Source organism: Phocoena sinus, unplaced genomic scaffold (genome assembly GCF_008692025.1).
Source record: "Phocoena sinus isolate mPhoSin1 unplaced genomic scaffold, mPhoSin1.pri scaffold_33_arrow_ctg1, whole genome shotgun sequence".
Classification (NCBI taxonomy): Eukaryota; Metazoa; Chordata; class Mammalia; order Artiodactyla; family Phocoenidae; genus Phocoena; species Phocoena sinus.
In genome coordinates, this window is record NW_022605653.1 from 112,650 (window position 1) to 133,335 (window position 20,686).

At 35.7% G+C, this 20,686-nt stretch overlaps 1 pseudogene; it reads left to right on the plus strand.

The window, feature by feature from the left end:
• The first annotated feature begins 440 nt into the window (after window positions 1–440).
• Window positions 441–20,686, plus strand: part of LOC116748294 — a 48,272-nt pseudogene continuing 28,026 nt past the window's right edge.

Sequence of the window (20,686 nt, forward strand, 5' to 3'; positions counted from 1 at the left end):
CTGACTCATTCTCAGTCTAAACTTTACTTCTAGGCTGAACTTACTGTTGTTATTTTTAACATTTCTACTATCCTGTCATCCAAACAACTCCAGAGAAAGAAACCCCATTAATTTGAAATACATACTGTTTGGTTACGCCCTGTCCTACCATGATATTCAAACTCCAACCAGTCTGATATGGGCATCAGCCAGTCAGAGAAGACAGTGCCATATAGAGTTGAGGATCAGCCCCATTTCTTTGCTGTACTTACTGAATCCTTGTCAACGTTCAAAGTTATAGTTAGTATATATGAGTTCCACTTTTGTGTAGCTTTTTTCATATACCATCATTTCCTGTGACGTTTGTATATCGTTTATGGTATATACATACAGTTTTGTTACGCCATATGGGGAGGTAGAGTTTTTTCCTACCTTGGAAAGTATGAAAAGGGTTAGCATACATGTCGTTGGACATATTGATTTGTTTTTTTCTTTTTGGATCATTTGCATAGAAATATGAAACCAGTACTTAGAGGTGAGAAAACAATCTTAACACCATCTGTTGACCATTCCCCCTAGCATTTATTCTGACAATCACTGCTATTCCTTCTAAAATGGTGAATTTCAAATTGAGGTCAGAGTCTTTGAAGCATGCTCAGGGCTCCAAGAGTTCTTTGTGGGAATTGAAGTCTTTTGTGTTTTTGTTTTAGTGATCTTATACAAATGTGTGCGACTATATTCTGTATAATATGAACCACCTTAATAACTGAGTTGCAGAGTTTCCAGGTAGTAATATTTTAATTCTCATAAGCTATGAGTAAAGAATTAATTTTTGAGCTGGAATTAAGCTATGAGATGGAACTAATATAAATATGTGACCAAGAGACACTGTGAGTGAAAAGCAGAACGTTTAAATACAGAACTCAGTGGAAATAGCTTCTTCACAAGGCAACATAGCTTGTGCTCAGATCCCCAAGGCTTCTGAAGGATGTACCACTGTTAATATCATGTGCAAGGAAGGGGATACTTCCAGGCAAGAGAAACCTACCTTTGACATCTTATAGAGTTTCTTCTGTACTAGCTCTCTCTACCACTCCCTCACTCCACTCTTGGGTCACTGGCTATGTGCCTTCCTGCTTATCAGATTTAAGAAACGGGTGCAAAACACCACCCCCTCCTCCCCGCACTATGTTCCTAGTCTTTATTGTGAGACCAGTTGAAGCAAAGGGGTTAACATTCCTCGGGCAGACCCAGGGGTCAGGCTTGACTGTGAATCGTTTCTGCTCCCTTCATTCTGCATTCTGGAGAAGTATTTGGCTGGATCTCTCAGTTTCCTAATTTATTTTTTAACTGTCATTTCTGCTGCTCATATACTGAGTTTTTTAAATTGTTGCTAACACTTTTCATTTGTATATTCTTGATTAATGGAGGCACTATCTTCCTACATCTGTCTGAGGGTAATAATTGTGCTATCCTAAGATCCTCTTGTGCTTTGTTAACTCTGATTCATTGGCTATAAGCTCTTATGTTTGTTTTTGTTTTCTGTCCTTAATGGAGTTGGCTTTATCACATTGTTTGGTCATTCCTGAGTGTAATTCATCTTTGTAGTTGAGATTCTACTGCGTTTCTTTCCCAGCTTTAGGGGAGAAGTGAAATGAGCTGTTGGGGCTTATTACTCCCAATGGGTTCCCCTGAGAATAAGGCAGAGGTGGGAGGTGCCGTCTTGTGGCTAGTCAGGGAGTGCATACCTTTCTTTCAGGGTTCTGGGACCTTGCCCCCTTTCTAACACCAATTGCTCCTGCCTAGAGGAAGACACCTTTTGCTGTCTTGATCAAGGAGGGAAGATGTGGGGTTGATGTGTGCTGTCGGCTGCTCCTACCTCACTATTCCAACTGATCACCCTGTAGGCAGCTCCGGGACGTTTCTGGTAGGGGAGGTGCTCCCACACATTGAGCTAAGGTTGTGATTTTTAAGTTATATCTTTTCTATCATTCTTAGGGATTTTGGTGGAAGTTGAAGGGGTGGAGACTTGACATGTTTCAGTCTGCCAACTTGAAATAGCACAACTTCTTTGGAAACAATTTTGTATCCCTATTACATCCTAGACAAACTCAGGCAGATATGTATCAGGATACAAATATAAGAATGTTCAAAGCAGTATTGTTTTTAATAAATAAAAACTAGAAAAAATCTCAGTATATACCAACCATTGAATAAATAAAGTGTGATATAATCATAATTAGAAGTCATAGACTTCATTAGACACATAATGCAAGCCACATAAGTAATCTTAAATTTTCTGGTAGCCACTTCAAAATAAAAGTAAAATGAAACAGATGAAATAAATGTTAATATCTTTTACTTAACCCTTATATCCCAAATATCATTTTGACCTGTAATCATTATATACATTATTAATAAGATATTCTATGTTTTTTTCATACTAAGGATTTAAAAATATCCAAAGTATTATCATATTTACATTTAATCAATATAAAAATTAATGAGAGAATCTACATTTTTTTTCCCCTACTATTTGAAATCACAATTTGGTTGCTAAATTTTATTACAAATACTTGATCAATATTTAGATTGCATAAAATTTACAGTCAAATAAGTAGTATCACATATGCAGATTGTTGCTAACATAAACATTTTCCGATAATTACATTGCGTATCTGTTTTTTAAATTTTAAAATAATTGAAATTAATTAAATTGAAAATTCAACTCCTTAGTGTCATTAGCCACTTTCAAGTACTCAGAAGCCTCATGTAGTGGGACATGCAACACTACATACTATAGGCAAAACTAAAATAATTTTACAAAATAATGTTGAATGAAAGAAGCAATGTGGAAAACAATACATATAATATGATTCCACTTATATAAAGTTCAAGAAGAAGGAAGACTAAACTATGTTGTTTATGGCTGATAGAGAAAAGGCAAAAGTAAATTTAAAAAGCAAGGAAATTATTCTTAAAGTTAGGATAGTGGTCCCCTCTAGGAAGTAAGAGAGAGGGTTGTGATTGGAAAAGGACACATGGGGGGCTTCTGGGATGCTGGCAGGATTCTTTCTTGACATGAATGGTGTTACGTGGGGATCTGTATTGTAATTATTTAACAGTTGAACAGTTGTTCAGTTGAATTATTGAACAATTATGTATATTTTATTCGCATTTAATTTTCAAAAATTTGTTATGGGGGAAAAAATCAGATGGCTTCATTTGCCCTGATACAGTTGAGTGGGGGACTTCCCAATAAGGTTTGGGGAAAGAGAGGAGGGAAGAGCAGCTCTGCAACGTTGGTGCCACCCAGAGCTGGGTTCTAACAGAGACTTCGTGGTCTAGAGAGTAGGCTTTAACTATATGATTTGGTGGGAAGAGTGGGTGTTTGTGTGTGTGTGTGTGTGTGTGTGTGTGTGTGTGTGTGTGTGTGTGTGTGTGACGTGAAAAGAAGGTTTAAATGGAAACAGAGCAGAAATCACCATCCCTAAATCAAATAAGAATTAGTTTGTTTAGGTGACACCATTACCCAGCTTTCCTCCACATATAGGAGTTACTCCTATGTAGTATATAGTTGTAGTTATTTTGCATTTTGATCCAGAAATAACCTTTTCATTTTTCAGAATTCTCAGTGAAAATGATTTGACTGAATTACATAAGGACTCATTTGAAGGCTTGCTATCCCTCCGATATTTGTAAGTTAATCATATTTATTTATGAGTTCTTACCTATAAAGTAGATTATCTATAAAGTAATTAAGGGGTTCAAGTTACATAATCTCTTCAATTTCTTCTAGCAGTACAATTCTACAATCCTGTGAGTCTGTGTAGGGCCCCAGCCCATCACTGGCACTAAATATCTCCTATTCATTTTTAATTTTTTAATTATACAGACAAGGTGTAGATAGAAAAATACACTTTAGTTGTAGAGGAAAAGTGGTAATGATGTCTGAGCAATTATAGGCTCCCATATGAACCTTGTTATATAAGTGTTCATATAGTCTCCATCTGTATTTACATTTTGTTTATGACCTATGGATCAAATCTGGCCCACAGTCTGTTTTTATACAGCCCATATGTTAAAACTGATTTTTAAAGGGCTGTAAATGAGAAAAAAAAAGAAACGAAGAAAAATATGTGACAGAGACTGTATGTGGCCTGCAAAGCCTAAAATATTTACTTATCTGGCCTTTACGGAAAAGGTTTGAAAAAGTTGGTTTAGTGAAATGAGAGGAATTAAAGTTAACCTCAAATTGTCACCTACAAGACAAGAAAATATAGAACACTTAGATTAATATGAATGCCATTAACTCCTAACTTTGATAATTTAATCTAAATTAAATTAACATTTAAATATTAAATATTTAAGCAGGTGAATTATGTAAACTGTATTGCCAAGGGACTTTCCTGGTGGTGTAGTGGTTAAGACTTTGCCTTCCAATGCAGGGGGTGTGGGTTCGATCCCTGGTCAGGGAGCTAAGGTCCCACATGCCTCATGGCCAAAAATGAAAACATAAAAATAAAGAAGCAATACTGTAATAAATTCAATAAAGACTTTAAAAATGGTCCACATCAAAAAAAAATCTCTTAAAAAAAATCAGTATTGTCAAGAACACATTAAGTTACCAAAATAACAAACACTTGTTAAGGATTTTAATGCAGGAAGTGTGATATTAATATTAAGAATGTTTAAGATGATGGTTAAGTGGTATATTTAGAAATGCTCACACTAAATAAGCATCTCAGAAATGCCCCTAACAAAAATCTCTCCAGCCTTTTTATTTCTGTTTTTTGTGTTTGTTTGTTTTGTTTTTTGGGCACGCCACACAACTTGTGGGGTCTTATTTCCCTGACCAGGCATTGAACCCAGATCCCCAGCAGTGGAAGCGCCGAGTCCTAACCTCTGGATCGCCAGGGAATTCCCTCTCCAGCTTCCTTATCAAAGAGGAAATGCTTGCCTAGTATTTCTTTTAATTTAGGGATAAACAGATAACTGTGTTTTTTGCTATAAAACCTCAGTTTTTGTCCTTTGTCCATGGCATCCAAAGTTGTGTATGTCATTAATCTTTTTTTTTTTTTTTTTTTACTTTTTTTTAATTTTTTTTACATTAATCTTTATTAAGCGAATGAATGATCCTCTTTAGCAAATAGATTCTTCTTGCAAATATAAAAGGCTTAAGGGAAATGGGTATAAAGAGCCTCAGATGACCCTATAAATAGTTCATTTAATTATCAAACCTTCCAAGCCTTAAGGGGCAATCACCTTTATATTAGTTCTTCTCTGCCATCTGGGCTCCAAACCTTAGAAACACAGTTTGGAGAAGAACAAATAAAATAACTGCTCGGTGGACTAAGCCCTTCATTACTTCTACTATGAAATACTTTATAATCTGATTATTTCATGTTAGCATAAGTATTCTCATTCTTAAAAAAAATGCCAATCAATAAAAAAGCGAAGACCGAATATGCTAATACGCACTATGCCTAGTGTTGTAAACATTAAGATGGGTAAGACAGGATTCCTTTTAGCAACTCATGATCTCACAGGGAAAAAAACATATAAGCTCAAACCATAATCACAAAATGCTATGGAGGCACAATGAAGTAATAAAACTACATTTATTTTAAAACAGTCATTTCCTCCTTCTCTCCACTCCCCAGCTATTTGTTGATTTTATAAATATTTGAGTTTGCTTTATGTGCACGCGTTGGCTTTAAACATGATATACAATTCACATAAGCAGGATCTAGTCCATACTTTGAAGGAGTTTATGCTCAGAGGACATGGGTTGCAAAAATAGCTATATTTAAAGAAAGAAATGAATATGTGCAATGAGTACTATAAGTTGGTACTGGAGCACAAAATAGGGAAAAAATACTTCAAATTGGATCAGGGAATATATTACTAGAGCAATGCTGTTTAAACGGGACCTTGAAGGGCCATTTGGTATCAATGACAGACATCTTGGGAAGAATAAGCTTGCAGAAGGAAAGTGGGAGAAAGACAAAGCACAGGAGAAATACTCTGAGTACCTGTAGAGTACAAGTGGGAAGAGTAGAAGATTAGAGCCAGATCATCTAGAGTTTTGGAGGCCAAGCCAAGGATAACATGCCAAGCACCATGTTACCACGGCAGTGCTTTAGGACAACCTTTAGCCTGCAACAGAACTAGCCACTTGGAGGGCTTGTGAAAACACAAGCTCCATCCCCGTAGTTACTGATTCAAGAGGTCCAGAGTAGGGCTGAGTATTTGTATCTTCGATAATTCACAAGTGATGCTGGTATTTGAGAACCACTTACAGAGTGTTAATCTGGCGATCACGTGTAGGATGGCTTAGAAAGGGAGAGGGTAGAGATGGAAATATCATTAAGAAGACAGTTATACCCATCCAGGTGAAATGAGAGACGAAGCTGGAATCAATGGAAATAAGATAGTCAGCTATAGTCAAGAGTAGGTATTTTCGAATAAAAGTCCATATGATAGAAAGTATAATACTGAATTAAATTTACATATTAATGATAGGAGTAACTTCCTTTCAAGTTGTGTGAAAGGTTATCTTTTATTTCTTTTGGTAATGAATTGGGCTAGAAAAACAACTATACTGGGAAGTGTGTAAATTTAAGAATATTCCTTTTAATATTAGAAATTATAATGATATATAGAGATAAAATCTTTGAGCTCATAATCTAGAATTTGATCAGACCACAAAAGGTGGAATCTAATCAATGCTTCTGCTCTCAGGAAAGGTTACCTCCAAAATCTATTGATCTATAGTTGTATATTTAATTTATGAACATCCTGAAGGTGAGACTCTTAAGAGAGGTGAAGGCAGGGTTAGGGGCTCTGGAAGATTCAAATAGTAATTCCTAAGGTTTGGAGTTTAGACCAAAGCTTCTTATTTATTCTTATCATTCTGACCTCTACTAGTTATTCCTACTAATTAGATATCTAATAGCTAATTGAGGCAATAGTTTCCTTTTACATTTCCTAGAAATTTTTCCTGCAATAAAATACCGTCTATTGTACAACATACCTTTGAACCACTACCTTTTCTGCAGTTTATGTAAGTTACAAATATAACTTCATTATATTTGAAATTTTTATAAAGTTTAATTATTTATAAAATTAATTTGTTACTCATTTTGATTAAAATTGCTGCTAAAATTTTGTAGCAAATCCTTTTTCTCTCTAGCAAAGATTAATGTGAGAAATATTACACAGATCAGAGTGAATAATTATAGAGCAGTGGTTCTCAACCAGGGTGATTTGGCACGTAGGTGACATTTGGTAGTGTCTGGAGACATTTTTGCTTGTCAGAACTGTATATGCTACTGGCATCTAGTGGACAGAGGCCAGAGATACTAAAAACATCCAACAGTGTACAGGAAAGCCTCTGACAGCAAAGAATTATCCAGCCCAAAATGTTAAAAGTGCTGCCTTTCTAGAGATATAAGGATCACTTAACACAAGTATTTAATGAGCATTTACTAGTTTGTATCTAATGCACCCCATATATAATCATGAAAGTATAAATCATAATGTCTTCCACAGTGAGATTACTTTAGTGTATGGAGGGAGTACTGATGTTATGTTTCATCATATATAAATTAGAATATTTGCCAAAGGATAAATATTCTGAAAGAATACATATTTTTCTTCTACTTTTGCTGGTGTCTTTTTTTGTAGAAATCTTGGTTGCAATTTACTCACAGAACTTAGATTTGGAAAGTTTTAGGCCTGGCATGGAATGCAGGTATTATACAAGTTGTAAGTGAAATAGAAGATGAATGCATGTAAAAAACACTGTGTAAAAAAATCATGCAGTTATTGGTTAGCTGGTGTAAGCTCAGTATGAATTCTGGAAAGTATGTCTTGAGAGCAATTTATTTTCCTTTAAAATTAGGAAACTAAGGTACAAAGAGGCCAAGAGACTTGTTTAACTCATATATATGAAACACCCTGCTTTCCATAGTACTGATCTTTGGTACAGGCAATAAAAGGCACCAGGCAAAAACACTCAAATTAGCATTGTCATGGAATCCCACTGATGCCTCTCCAATATGCGAATGGTCGATGAAGTTCCACTTTTGAATTTAACTTTGATTCCTGCTCATTTGCAAAATTCCTAACTGCTTAAAATGTATGCAACACAGAGCTGCAAAGAACTAACTATAGCACTGAATTCTTCAGGGAGCAAAAGGTGTGGGTGCTTCTCCAAACCATTATTAGCTCTTTTAAATGGTAAAGCAGAAAGAATTCCTGAACACCCACCACAGGCTCTCCCCAGCCACCCAGAACATTATTTTTCAAAAAGCATATATCTCTGAAGTGAATTATCTGTGGTCAATAGGCACGTTTGTAGTATGGGAAAAGACATTGTTTGTGTTCAGCTATAGTGTGAAAAATATGAAGAAAATACATTGCTGTAGCCTAATTCAATATACTTTCTTTGCTGACTACTCTTCAATAAGAAGTGTGGGTTTTACACCCCTTCATTTCAAAAATTCTGTGATTTCTCTTGACACAGGGAAATGATAGTGGGTACTTTCAATGGCCCGAAGTTGATTTTATTTTATTTTTTTATTTTTTATTTTTTATTTTTTTTAACATCTTTATTGGGGTATAATTGCTTTACAATGGTGTGTTAGTTTCTGCTTTATAACAAAGTGAATCAGCTATACATATACATATGCTCCCATGTGTCTTCCCTCTTGCCCGAAGTTGATTTTAGACTCAAGGAAAAGAGCTCTTCTACACCTGACTTTGGAAAAGACTCTCTTACCCGTCTTGTGGGTCAGAAATCCAGTTTCACACAGTTCACACATTTTGGGTTAATGAAGGTGTTGAGGCTGTGTCTGGAGCTGGATTAGCAATTCCTGCAGATGCCTATCTTTAGCTCCCTCCTTCCTTTCCCTTGTTACTTTGCTGATACCTACCTTGGGGAGAGAGTACCAAGGGTCAGTTTTTCTTTTGGCAGCACACAGGGGAGCAGGCTGATGGGGTCCCTTCACCAGGAGGTTTTAGTAGCGTCAATATGTCATAACCTCACCACCTTTCCTAAACATCCTATAACATCAAGACTTCCTTATAAGAATCAGTTTCACTATAGTTAATGTAGGCAACACGGGAAAATACATTGTGGAAATAAAAAAATAAATCAATCAATCACAGTTTAAAAATTAATGAAATCATTCAGAAAACATTCACTGAGTGCCATGCCCACTGTGTGTCAGCACTGTCCTAAATGCTGCGGATACAAACATGCATACGCCAGGGACTTTGTCCCCAAGAAGCTTTCATACTAGGAGAAGAAAGAGGGATGTTGATGGGAAAACATGTATATGAGAGCCATTCTAGCATCTATGCAGCAGGGTAACAAGGTGAGGGAGGGGGGTGGTGAAGTAGAAAATGGGTGGTAGTTTAGAAAAGATTTGTAATGGAAGAGGCAGGAACTTGTTCCTTTTGAATTTGTGTTCCTCTTAAATGACAGAAAAAAGTTAGTGAAAGAATCAGACCTATCTGGTGTTGGAAATAAATTAGTACTGTACTCCTAAAACTCGTTCACAGTTACTTTAAAAAGATTGTCACAGTATAGTAAGTCTCTGTTTTGGGCTAACTCTTTCTAATAGACAAAGGTAATTTGCTTCAGGAAATATTTGCCATAGTGATATATAAACTTTATTGCATCTCTTTCCAAAGGCAAGCCACCAAAGGAAGATGCCACACTTGAGTTAAGTCATTTTACTACCTATTATGACATATTACTGGGGTGTTTATAAGTTGCCTGTATTAAATAAGTTTGAAAAAGGGCCCCAGATGAGGTGGATTTATCATGAATACAATGAGGCTTAGGCTTCAGGGCTCCTCACTTGCATAGGTTCCTTCCAAGATATTGAGCGGGGTCCTAGCAATTTTTGTATTCATAACTTTGCATGTTTTTATTAGATAGGATTTCCCGAAGTACATGAGGTACAGGCCTCACAAAACCTTGATTCATCACCAGTTTTCAGGTAATTATAAGTCTGTAGGTTTCTAGAATCAAGCCTCTATGATATTGACAAACATCAGGTGAAGTAGTTAGCAGTATGGTAGTCTATTTTAAATCCGAAATCTACCTCAAAGATGAGCCAAGAGCTTATTAATTAATAAAGTACCACTTTTTGAATGGTGGTAGTAATCATATCTCTTTCCGATAAAATCAGGAATGAAATATATTATGGAAAACCAGCAGTGGTTGATAATCCTAAATGTTAACTTTACTTTTTATTCTGACTATAAATTGTTTCTCCTTCATTCACCTATGCAGGTCCCGACTGATGACTTATTTTTAAAAATTCTTTTAGTCACTTCATTGGTTCTAACAATACAAGCTCCATGATTTTAGAAACTGAAGGACTCTACAATGTAGAAAGGCTATATAACTTAACCAGACAGAGCACATTCACATGCTTCCTTTTCTGTGGTACATCAATATTGTACCTAGAACATAAGCACTAAGAGAGAATAAGAGGAAAATCAAAGCCTTATCCCTATTAAATTATTTACCCCGTTGTTGAGAATATCAATGAGGGAGGTGTGGCCACACTATGAAGGCAAATTGAGCTGCGGTCACAGAGCCGCCCTAATGCTCCCCCCAACAACTAATATTGGTTTCCTTTAGATAGCTATGTACACACAAAAGCTTACACACTTCAGTGTGCTGTCATCACTTTTTGCTATATACTAGAATCCTGGCAGCTTCTCAGATTTAGAAAGGCATAAACATTAAAAACAGAAATAACTTGGGTCTGCCCTTTGCCGTGATTCAGGGTGGCTGTTTTATTTGTAATAGTTTCAAAATTTTGAGATTGTCACACCTAGAAACTACCATACTTTTCTTCTCCCAACTGCATCTTATTCTTCCCACCTGTAGTATTTTCTCCCATTGTATATGTTTATTCACTTTCCTGATAGTGTCCTTTGAAGGACAAACTTTTACATTTTTATAAAATCCCATTCATCTATATTTCCTTTGCTTGTTTGTGCTTCTGGTATCATATCTAAGAAACTATTGTGTAATTCAAGGTCATAAAGATTTAGCCCTCTGTTTTCTTCTAAGAGTTTTATAGCTTTAGCTCTTACATTTGGATATTTGATCCATATTCTGTTGATTTTCATATATGGTGTGAAGTGTAGGAGTCCAGCTTCATTATTTTGTGTGTGGATGTACTGTTGTCCCAGCATTATTTGAAAAGACTGTTCTTTCCACATTGAATTGTTTTGGCACACTTGTTGAAAATCAATAGACCATACATATGAGAGTTTATTTCTATACTGCCAATTGTGTTCCACTGATTTACATGTCTGTTCTTATTCCAGTACCACACTGTGATTGCAGTAGTTTTTTTTTTTTTTAACATCTTTATTGGGGTACAATTGCTTTACAATGGTGTGTTAGTTTCTGCTCTATAACAAAGTGAATCAGTTATATATATACATATGTTCCCATATGTCCTCCCTCTTGCGTCTCCCTCCCTCCCACTCTCCCTATCCCACCCCTCCAGGCTGTCAAAAGCACCGAGCTAATATTCCTGTGGATTGCAGTAGTTTTGAACTGAGTTTTGAAACCAGGATGTGTGAGTCCTCCCACTTGTTCTTTACCAACATTGTTTTGGTTATTCTGTTTCCTTGAATTGCCATATGAATTTTAGAATTAGCTTGGCAGTTTCTGTAAAGAAGTCAGCTGGGATTTTGATAGGAATTGCAATGGAACCATAGGTCAATTTGGGAAACAGTGACATTTTAATAAGATTATCTTCCAGTCCATGAATCCAGTATGCCTTTATATTTATTTAGATCTTCTTCAATTTCTTTCAACAGTTCTGTACATTTCAGAGTGAATCTAGCCCTTACTTGGTTAAATTTTACCCTAAGTATTTTACTTGTTTTGATGCTGTTACACATGGAATTGTTTTCTTAATTTCATTTTTGGATTTCTCATTGCTGGTGTGTAGAAATAATATTGATCTTATATCCTACAACCTTGCTGAACTCATTTATGAATGCTAACAGTTATTTTCCTAGATTCCCAGGAATATGTCTTGTGGTCTTCCAGTTTCCCAGGAATACATTGGAACATTTCAAAGTCTCCATGGACATCTCATTCCTCAGCTTTTCTCTTTAAGCTTCTCGGTTGGGCTGTTTTTTGCCCCAAACTGTTATCCATTGCCTCATGCAACCGCCATGTTAAAATATTTGCTTGAAAATGTTTTCCAGAAATGCCACCTGAGGAGCAGCTTTTCTCACCAGACAGCTCTCCGTCAGGTCAAAGGAAAGCCTTGCAAGTGAGGTCTTCCAGGGGACCACCAGACATGTAAAACAATAACAGTTCTTTGGGAATGAGGCTTTGAAGGCCCTGCCAGTCCATGCTGCTCCTTCTGGTACCAGGGATGTGGGCTGTTTTTCCAAGGCTACCACTGGTATGGAGAGCAAAGGTCAAGAACAAGTTAAAGCAACACAGATCTCATTGTTTTTACCGAAATTAATTTGTTTTCCTTGAAGAAATTGCTCCATGTGCTGCAAGCCTGTTGGTTAAATTTCCAGAGTTCAGAAGAAGTTGATTCTGATTTTTGCCACTTTTGTTGTTGTTTTTGTTGTTATTGGTATTGTGGCTTCTATGGAGGGATGAATTTTCCGATGTCTTTCCTCCATCATTTTTACTGATTTTAGTGCAATATTTTTAAAAATCTCTGAAGTCTCAATGACCATAGGCTAATTAAATATTTATGATGGGAGATGATTAAGGAAAAAATAAATTAAAGGAGAAATAATAAATAAAAAGAGAAAATATAATTCTCATAGAGGCTTTCCCAGATGGGTAGATGAAGTTTGAAATGGTATTTATATATTTAGTGCTCTCAAAGTTAAGGTTCAAGTAACAGATGTATTAACACCCCCCCTTTTTTTTTCATTCAGGTTAAACACAGGCTTTAGCGTCAGAACTGAGTTCAAATTCCAGCTCTGCTTCTTACTAGCTTGATGACTTAGGACAAGTTATGTAACTTCTCTGTGCCTCAGTTTCCTCATTTGTTCAATGGGGTAATATATCTATCACATAAAGTTACTGTGAGGATTAACTGTTAAATGCTGATCACAGATGCCTGGCAACCCAAAATATATTAGTTTTGATAATTATCTTTATAATATTTTACACAAATATGCTAATAATTCTTGAGTAATGTTAACCTAAAGTCAGATATTCTTTTCTTTCTTCCTGTTTCTGTTTTCTTTTCCCCCCCCATATTTATTGTAAAGAACTACGAAGAAAAAAAAAAGAAAGAAAGAAAGAACTAAGAAGAAAATGTATTCCAGCATTTTGGAATACAATTTTGTTCCCCAAAATTAATTTGTTTAATTTATTGATGTATAAACAAAATGTTATTTATTTATTCAGCAAACATTTATTAAATACCTGGTAAATATTAGCCACTATGTCAGGCACAGGAATAATAATGAGAATAATGTGTGGTCCCTGCTTTCAAGTTGCTGACAATCTAGGAGACTGACAAGTAAACAGGTGATTACATACACGGTAACAAAGGGTATGGTACAAGGATACACATGGAACTATGTGATGGGAGTATGGCTTTTACCAGTTTCTCCTGGATTTATCTCTGCTTCTTTGGCTCCAGAACCAAGGAAGTAGTCCTATTTTTGTCTTTAACTGGGTAGTTTAAATCATGACATTTTTAAAAATTTGTAAGGATGAAAGAAAAACCCCTTGAATTATGGAGGACACTAGAAATAGTACTTTTTTACAGAGCAAGAGCTTCCTACCAGCATAGTCACTTCGAGGGTTTTGAACCTGAAACGTTCTTTGGCATATTTTTTCTTTGCTAGCCACTTTTTTTCTAATTTTTGTTTGTTTGTTTCTCTTTTCCACTTTATCATCTGGAGACCTGGGTCCTTCCCAATGAAAGAGTGTTTTACAGATTCTAAGGGTGATTTATAGGTAAAGACAGAAAATGATTTTTTTAACCTTCAAGTTCCATACCAAAAAAAATGAATATAAACTTTCATGGAAGTAAATGAAAATGCAGATAATTTTAATTCCATTCCATTTTTCAGAATTCTCAATCGTAATCCTTTGACAACAGTTGAAGATTCTTATCTTTTTAAATTGCCAGCATTAAAATATTTGTAAGTATTGCAACAGTTTCATGGCTCATGAAATAATTTCTGCTCTTTTTTGCTTTCGTCAAAGACTGAGTACTTTGGCTGTAATGTCATAATTTAGATTTTAACTGGGTTATTGAAAATAAGAGTTTTTGGCAAAGAAAAGGATTAAGAAAGAATATATATGGGTAAGACATCCAGCAGAGAATGAGAACAGTGTTGAAGAACACATATAGTTATGGAAGATGTAGATGCATGTAGGAATATTATTTATCCCAGAAAGCGAAAAGGAATAAGGGGTACATTATTTTTTAAAAAGAGTGATCAAAGAGGTAGATGCAATTGAAAATGAGAAGTTTGGATAATAAAAAATGATTCTGCTGTTCAGCACCAAGGTCATTAATTTGATGATGCAAATTTAAATTTCTTGAATAAGAGCTCTTTGGAATTATCATCTATGGCAAGTCAGAAGCCAGAATTGAAGTAATCACATGTTAAGTATCTTTTTAAGTTTAGAATTTTTGTCTTTGGGTTTTATATCAAGCATGTTTGGGCTTCTCCTTCAGAGACATGGGAACAACACAAGTGTCACAACAATTGAAAGCATCCTCATGATGACCCTTGAATTGGAAAAACTGTAAGTTGATTTTTCTGACATTTATTTTCACTCAATTGTTTCTTTTTAGTTTTCTTTTATTATTTTCTTAAGTCAGATTTATTTATGTATAATTTTCATTTAACAAAATTCACTATTTTTAAATATACAGTGTGATGTGTTTTGACAAACGTACAGTTCTGTAGCCACCACCGCATTTGAGGTAAAGAAAACTTCCGCACTCTCAAAAGACCCCTTATGTCCCTTTGTAGTCAATCCATCCTCCTCCCACTACCACCCCTTGGCAACCACCAATCTGATTTTTGTCTGTATAATGTTGCCTTTTCCAGAATATCTAATAAATGAAATCATGTGGAATGTAGCTTTTTGATTTTGGCTTTTTCACTTAGCCAGTCTCTTTGGAAATTCATCTGTTTTGTTGCACCTGTCAGTATTTCATTCCTTTTTATTGCTGAGTAGTATTCTAGTTGTGTGGATACACATTTGTTTATGCATTCATTATTTGATGAACATTTGAGTTGTTTCTCGTTTTTTGGCTATTATAAAGAAAGCCTCTGAAAACACTCACATGTGTGTGTGAGCATATATTCTGTGCGAGCATATGTTTTCATTTCTTTGGGGTAAAATACCTAAGTGTAGGATTGCTTCACCATATGCTAAGTATGTATTTAACTTTTTAAGAAACTGCTAAACTTTTTTCTAAATTGCCTGTGCCATTTTGCTTTCCCACTAGCAGTCTATGAGAGTTGCAGTTTCTCCGCATTGTCACCTGATCATTATATTTGTTTTTTAAAAAAATTTAGCCTTTCTAGTAGGTGTATAGTTCCATCTCGTGGTTTGTGCCACATTTTGCATTTCTGTAATAGCTGATGATGTTGAGTGTCTATTCATGTGCAAACATCTTTTTAAATGAAGTGTCTGTTAAAATACCTTTTTTTAATTGGATATTTATATGGAGTTTTAAGAGTGCTTTATATAAAAAGCAATGGAAAAAGTCCTTTCTCTCAGATGTGTTTAGTAAATATCTTCTCCCAGATTATGACTTATCTTCATTTTATTAAAATGTCTCTGAAGACTAGAAGTTTTAAATGTTTGATGAACTCTAATTTAGCAATTTTTTTCATATTTAATTTATTTATTTGGTTGTGCTGGGTCTTAGTTGCAGCAGATGGACTCCTTAGTTGCAGCTCATGGACTTCTTAGTTGTGGCATGCGAACTCTTAGTTGCAGCACGCATGTGGGATCTAGTTCCCTGACCAGGGATCGAACCCGGGCTCCCTGCTTTGGGAACTTGGAGTCTTAACCACGAGGGAAGTCCCTTAGCAATTTTTCTTAGATGGTTTGTGCTTTTTTGTGTCTTATCTAAGAAATCTTCGTCTGAGACCCCATTGTGTAACCCAAAATCACAAAGATTTTCTCCTATGTTTTCTTCCGGAAGTTGTATAGTTCCATTTAGGTCTATGATTCATTTTGAGTTAATTTTCATATATGTTTTGAGGGAAGGGTCAAGTTTCTGTTTTTTGCCATTTAAAAAAAACTATTTATGTAGAACCCTATTGTGACAGTTTATTACACAACTTACTGCACCTTAAACTGTGCCATCCCCCCTCCAGTATGGCAAGCTAATAGAAAGTTTCTGTTATGCCAAGGCTAGGTGAGGGGATTGCATGAGATTAGTATGCAGAAAGAACCCTGCATTTAGCAGTCTGTTCCAACCGTCTTTGTCAGGTCAGCTGACAAATCAGTGTCTTCACCACGCCATCACACATTGGTCACTGCTCTAGCCTCATCTTCTTCAGCCTCCAACAGCATCTGCCACAATTGTGATCCCTCTCTTGTCACCTAGATGTCCTCCTCTCTGGATATTAAAAATTATTTCCCGGGGCTTCCCTGGTGGCGCAGTGGTTGGGAGTCCGCCTGCTGTCGCAGGGGACACGGGTTCATGCCCCGGTCCGGGAAGATCCCACAGGCCGTGGAGCAGCTAGGCCCGTGAGCCATGGCTGCTGAGCCTCTGCGTCCGGAGCCTGTGCTCCGCAACGGTAAAGGCCACAATGGTGAGAGGCCCGCGTACCGCACCAAAAAAAAAAACAAAAAATTCCCTATGTAGCTACAATACTGTTAACACACAGTATTGAAGAAATTAAATTCCTGCACAATAATATTACCTAATAAAGAGTTGCTGTTCAATTTTCCCCAATTGTGTCTCTCATATAATAGGTCTTTTAACATCTTTTTGAGGTATAATTGACATACAGTAATTCACACACACACATACATACACACCATGAAGACATCACCAAAATCAAAATGTCTATCACCTCAGAAAGTTTCTTAACGTTTCTTCGTAATTATTGCTTCCTATCGTTCCTTTCCCTTTCCAGTCGCCATGCAACCATTGATCTGCTTTCTGTTTGCATTTTCTAGAATTTTATGTAAATGAAGTCATGCAGTGTATACTTTTTTCTAACTGGCTTCTAAGCTCAGCATGATTATTTAAGTCTTCATCTATATTGTTGTATATATCAGTAATTCGTTTCTGTTTATTGCTGAATAGTATTCCATTATACGGATGTACCCCAATTTATCTATTCACCATTGATGGACATGTGAGTTGTTTCAGTCTTTGTCTATTACAGATAAAGTTGCTATGAATATTTGTGTACAAGTCTTTGTATGGATGTATACTTCCATTTCTCTTGTGTAAATACCTGCAAGTAGATTGGCTGGATCACTGGTAAGTGTATGTTTAAGTTTTTAAAAAATACCTATTTTCCATAGTGGTTTGATCATTTTACGTCTCTTACCAGCAGTGTATGAGAGTTGCATCTTCTTCACGTTGCGGCCAACACTTGCTATGCCCAGTATTTTTAATTTTAGATAGTTTAATAGGTGTGTAATTTTTTCTCACTCTAGCATCCCTAATGATTAATCTTGTCAAACATCTTTTCATATGCTTATTTTCCATATGTATATCTTTGAATCTTTTATCTATATTTTTCTGGAGTTTTGAGAGTTCTTTATATATTCTTGAAATTAGTCCTTTATCCAATGTGTAAGTTGCTAAGCATTTTCTCCTATTCTGGGACTCATCTTTTCATTCTCTCTGTAGTGTCTTTTGCAAGGCAGAAATTCTTAATTTTGATGGTGGCTAATTTATCTATTTTTTTCTTTTATGGATTATGCTTTTGGTGTTGTATCTAAGAAATCATGCGTAAGTCAAGGTCATAAAATTTTTCACTTGTTTTTGTCTAGAAGTTTTATAGTTTTATGTTTTACATTTAGATCTTTGAACCAATTTCAGTTCATTTCTGTATATGGTTTGGATGGAAGTTCTGTGTTTTTTTTTGTTTTTTTTTGTTTTTTGCACCTGGATATTCAATTGTTCCAGCATCATTTGCTGAAAAGACTATCGTTTCTCCTCTCAAATGCCTTTGAACGTGAAAGTCAGTTGTCCACGTCTCTGAACTTTCTATTTTGTTCTTTTGATTTTTTGTGTATCTTTATGCTACTATCACAATGTCTTGAAAGTGTAGCTTCATAAGCCTTGAAATCAGTTACAAAGTTCTTCAACTTTGTTCTTTTTCAATGTTGTTTTAGTTATTCTAAATTTTATTTCCATATAAAATTTAGAATTAGCTTGTCTATTTCTATAGAAAAGCCTACTGGTATTTTGATCTATAAATCAATTTGGGGAGAATTGATATCTTATCAATATTGAATCTTCAGATCCATGAATACATTATATCTCTCCATTTATTTAGGTCTTCCTTAATTTCCCCCAGCAATATTTTACAGTTTTCACTGTGCAAGTCTTTTACATATTTTATCAGATTTATTCTAAGTATTTTATATGTTTGATTCTATTATAAGTAATATTTTAAAACTTTGATCTCTGATTGTTTGTTGAGATAAATTAATCTTTTTGAATGTTGATCTTGTACCCTGCAAACTTGATAAACTCATTTATTAGTTCCAGTAGCAATTTTATAGATTCTATCAGGTTTTCTACATAATCATGTTATCTGCAAATAAAGATCATTTTACTTCTTCCTTTCCATTCTGAATATCTCTTTTTTTTGTTGCCCTATTGCACTGGCTAGAACCTTCAGTGAAATGTCAAATAGAAGTAATGGGAGCAGACATCCTTGCTTTTATCGTGATTCTGGAGAGAAAGTACTTTGTCCTTCAGCATTAAATATGATGTTAAGTTTTTTGTAGAAGTCATTTATCAAGTTGAGGAAGTCTCCTTCCATTCCTAGTGTACTGAGGGCTGTTATTTTCTTTAATCAGGAATGAAAGTTAGATTATTTCATTCTTTTCCTGCATCTATTGCAATGATTATGTGATTTTTCCCTTCTTTTCTTTTCTTAATGTGTTTATTTATTTTTGGCTGCTTTGGGTCTTCATTGCTGCACGCAGGCTTTCTCTAGTTGTGGCGAGCAGGGACTAAACTTCGTTGCAGTATGCAGGCTTCTCATTGCGGTGGCTTCCCTTGTTGCAGGGCACAGTCTCTAGGTGAACGGGCTTCACTAGTTGTGGCACATGGGCTCAGTAGTTGTGGCTCACAGGCTCTAGAGCGCAGGTTCATTAGTTGTGGTGCATGGGCTTAGTTGCTCCGTGGCATGTGGGATCTTCCCGGACCAGAGCTGAAACCCATGTCCCCTGCACTGGCAGGTGGATTCTTAACCACTACCCCAGCAGAGATGTCCTGATTTTTCTTTTTTAGTGTACTAAGTTGGGTAAATTGATTTTCAAATATTAAACCAACCTTTCATTCTTGAGATAAACCTAGTTGGTCATGATGTATCATCTTTTTATACAATACTGGATTTGATATGTTAAAATTTTGTTAAAACTTTTTGCCTCTGTGTTCATGAGAGATATTGGTCTATAGTTTTCTTGTAATGTTATTGTCTATTTTTGATACGGTGAAAGTTGGCCTTATAAATAAGTTGGGAAATATTCCCTTCTCTTCAACTTTCTGGTAGAGTTTGTTTAGAATTGACATTATTTTATTCCTTAAATGTTCGGTAGAATTTATCAGTTAAGCCACCTGGATTTGAAGCTTTCTTTGTTGGAAGGTTTTAAACTGCACATCCAATTTATTTAATAGCTGTATTCTTTTTTTTTTTTTTTTGTGGGCCTCTCCTGTTGTAGAGCACAGGCTCCGGACACGCAGGCTCATCGGCCATGGCTCACGGGCCTAGCCACTGTGCGGCATGTGGGATCTTCACAGACCGGAGCACGAACCCGTGTCCCCTGCATCGGCAGGAGGACTCTCAAACACTGTGCCACCAGGGAAGTCCTAATATTTATATTCTTGAATAAACTTTAGTAGTGCTTGCCTTTCAAGGAATTTGTCCATTTCATCTTGAATTTATTGGTATATTCTATATATTCTCTTACTATCCTTTTAATATCTATAGTATTTTTCTGTTTTCCATTTTATTTATTTCTACTTTGATCTTTATTGTGTTCTTCCTTCTCTTACTCTGTGATTAATTTGCTCTCGTTTTCCCAGATTAAGGTGGAAGTTGAGGAAGCTGAGTACAGATTTAGCAATATCCCACATGTTGACATATTATATTTTCAGTTTCAGTGAGTTCAAAATAGTTTCTGATTTCCCTTTTGATTTCTTCTTTGACCACAATTTACTCAGAAGCGTGTTGTTTAGTTTCCAAATATTTGGAGCTTTTTCAGATTTGTTAATTTCTAATTTATTTCCATTGTGTTCAGAGACATATATTGAATGACTAAAATCCTTTTAAAAAATTTTTAAGTATTTTTTTAATTTATTTTTTTGCTGCATTGGGTCTTTTTTGCTTTGCCGGGGCTTTCTCCAGTTGCAGCGAGCAGGGCCTACTCTTCGTTGCAGTGCACTGGCTTCTCACTCGATGTCTTCTCTTGTTGCAGAGCACAGACTCTAGGTGCATG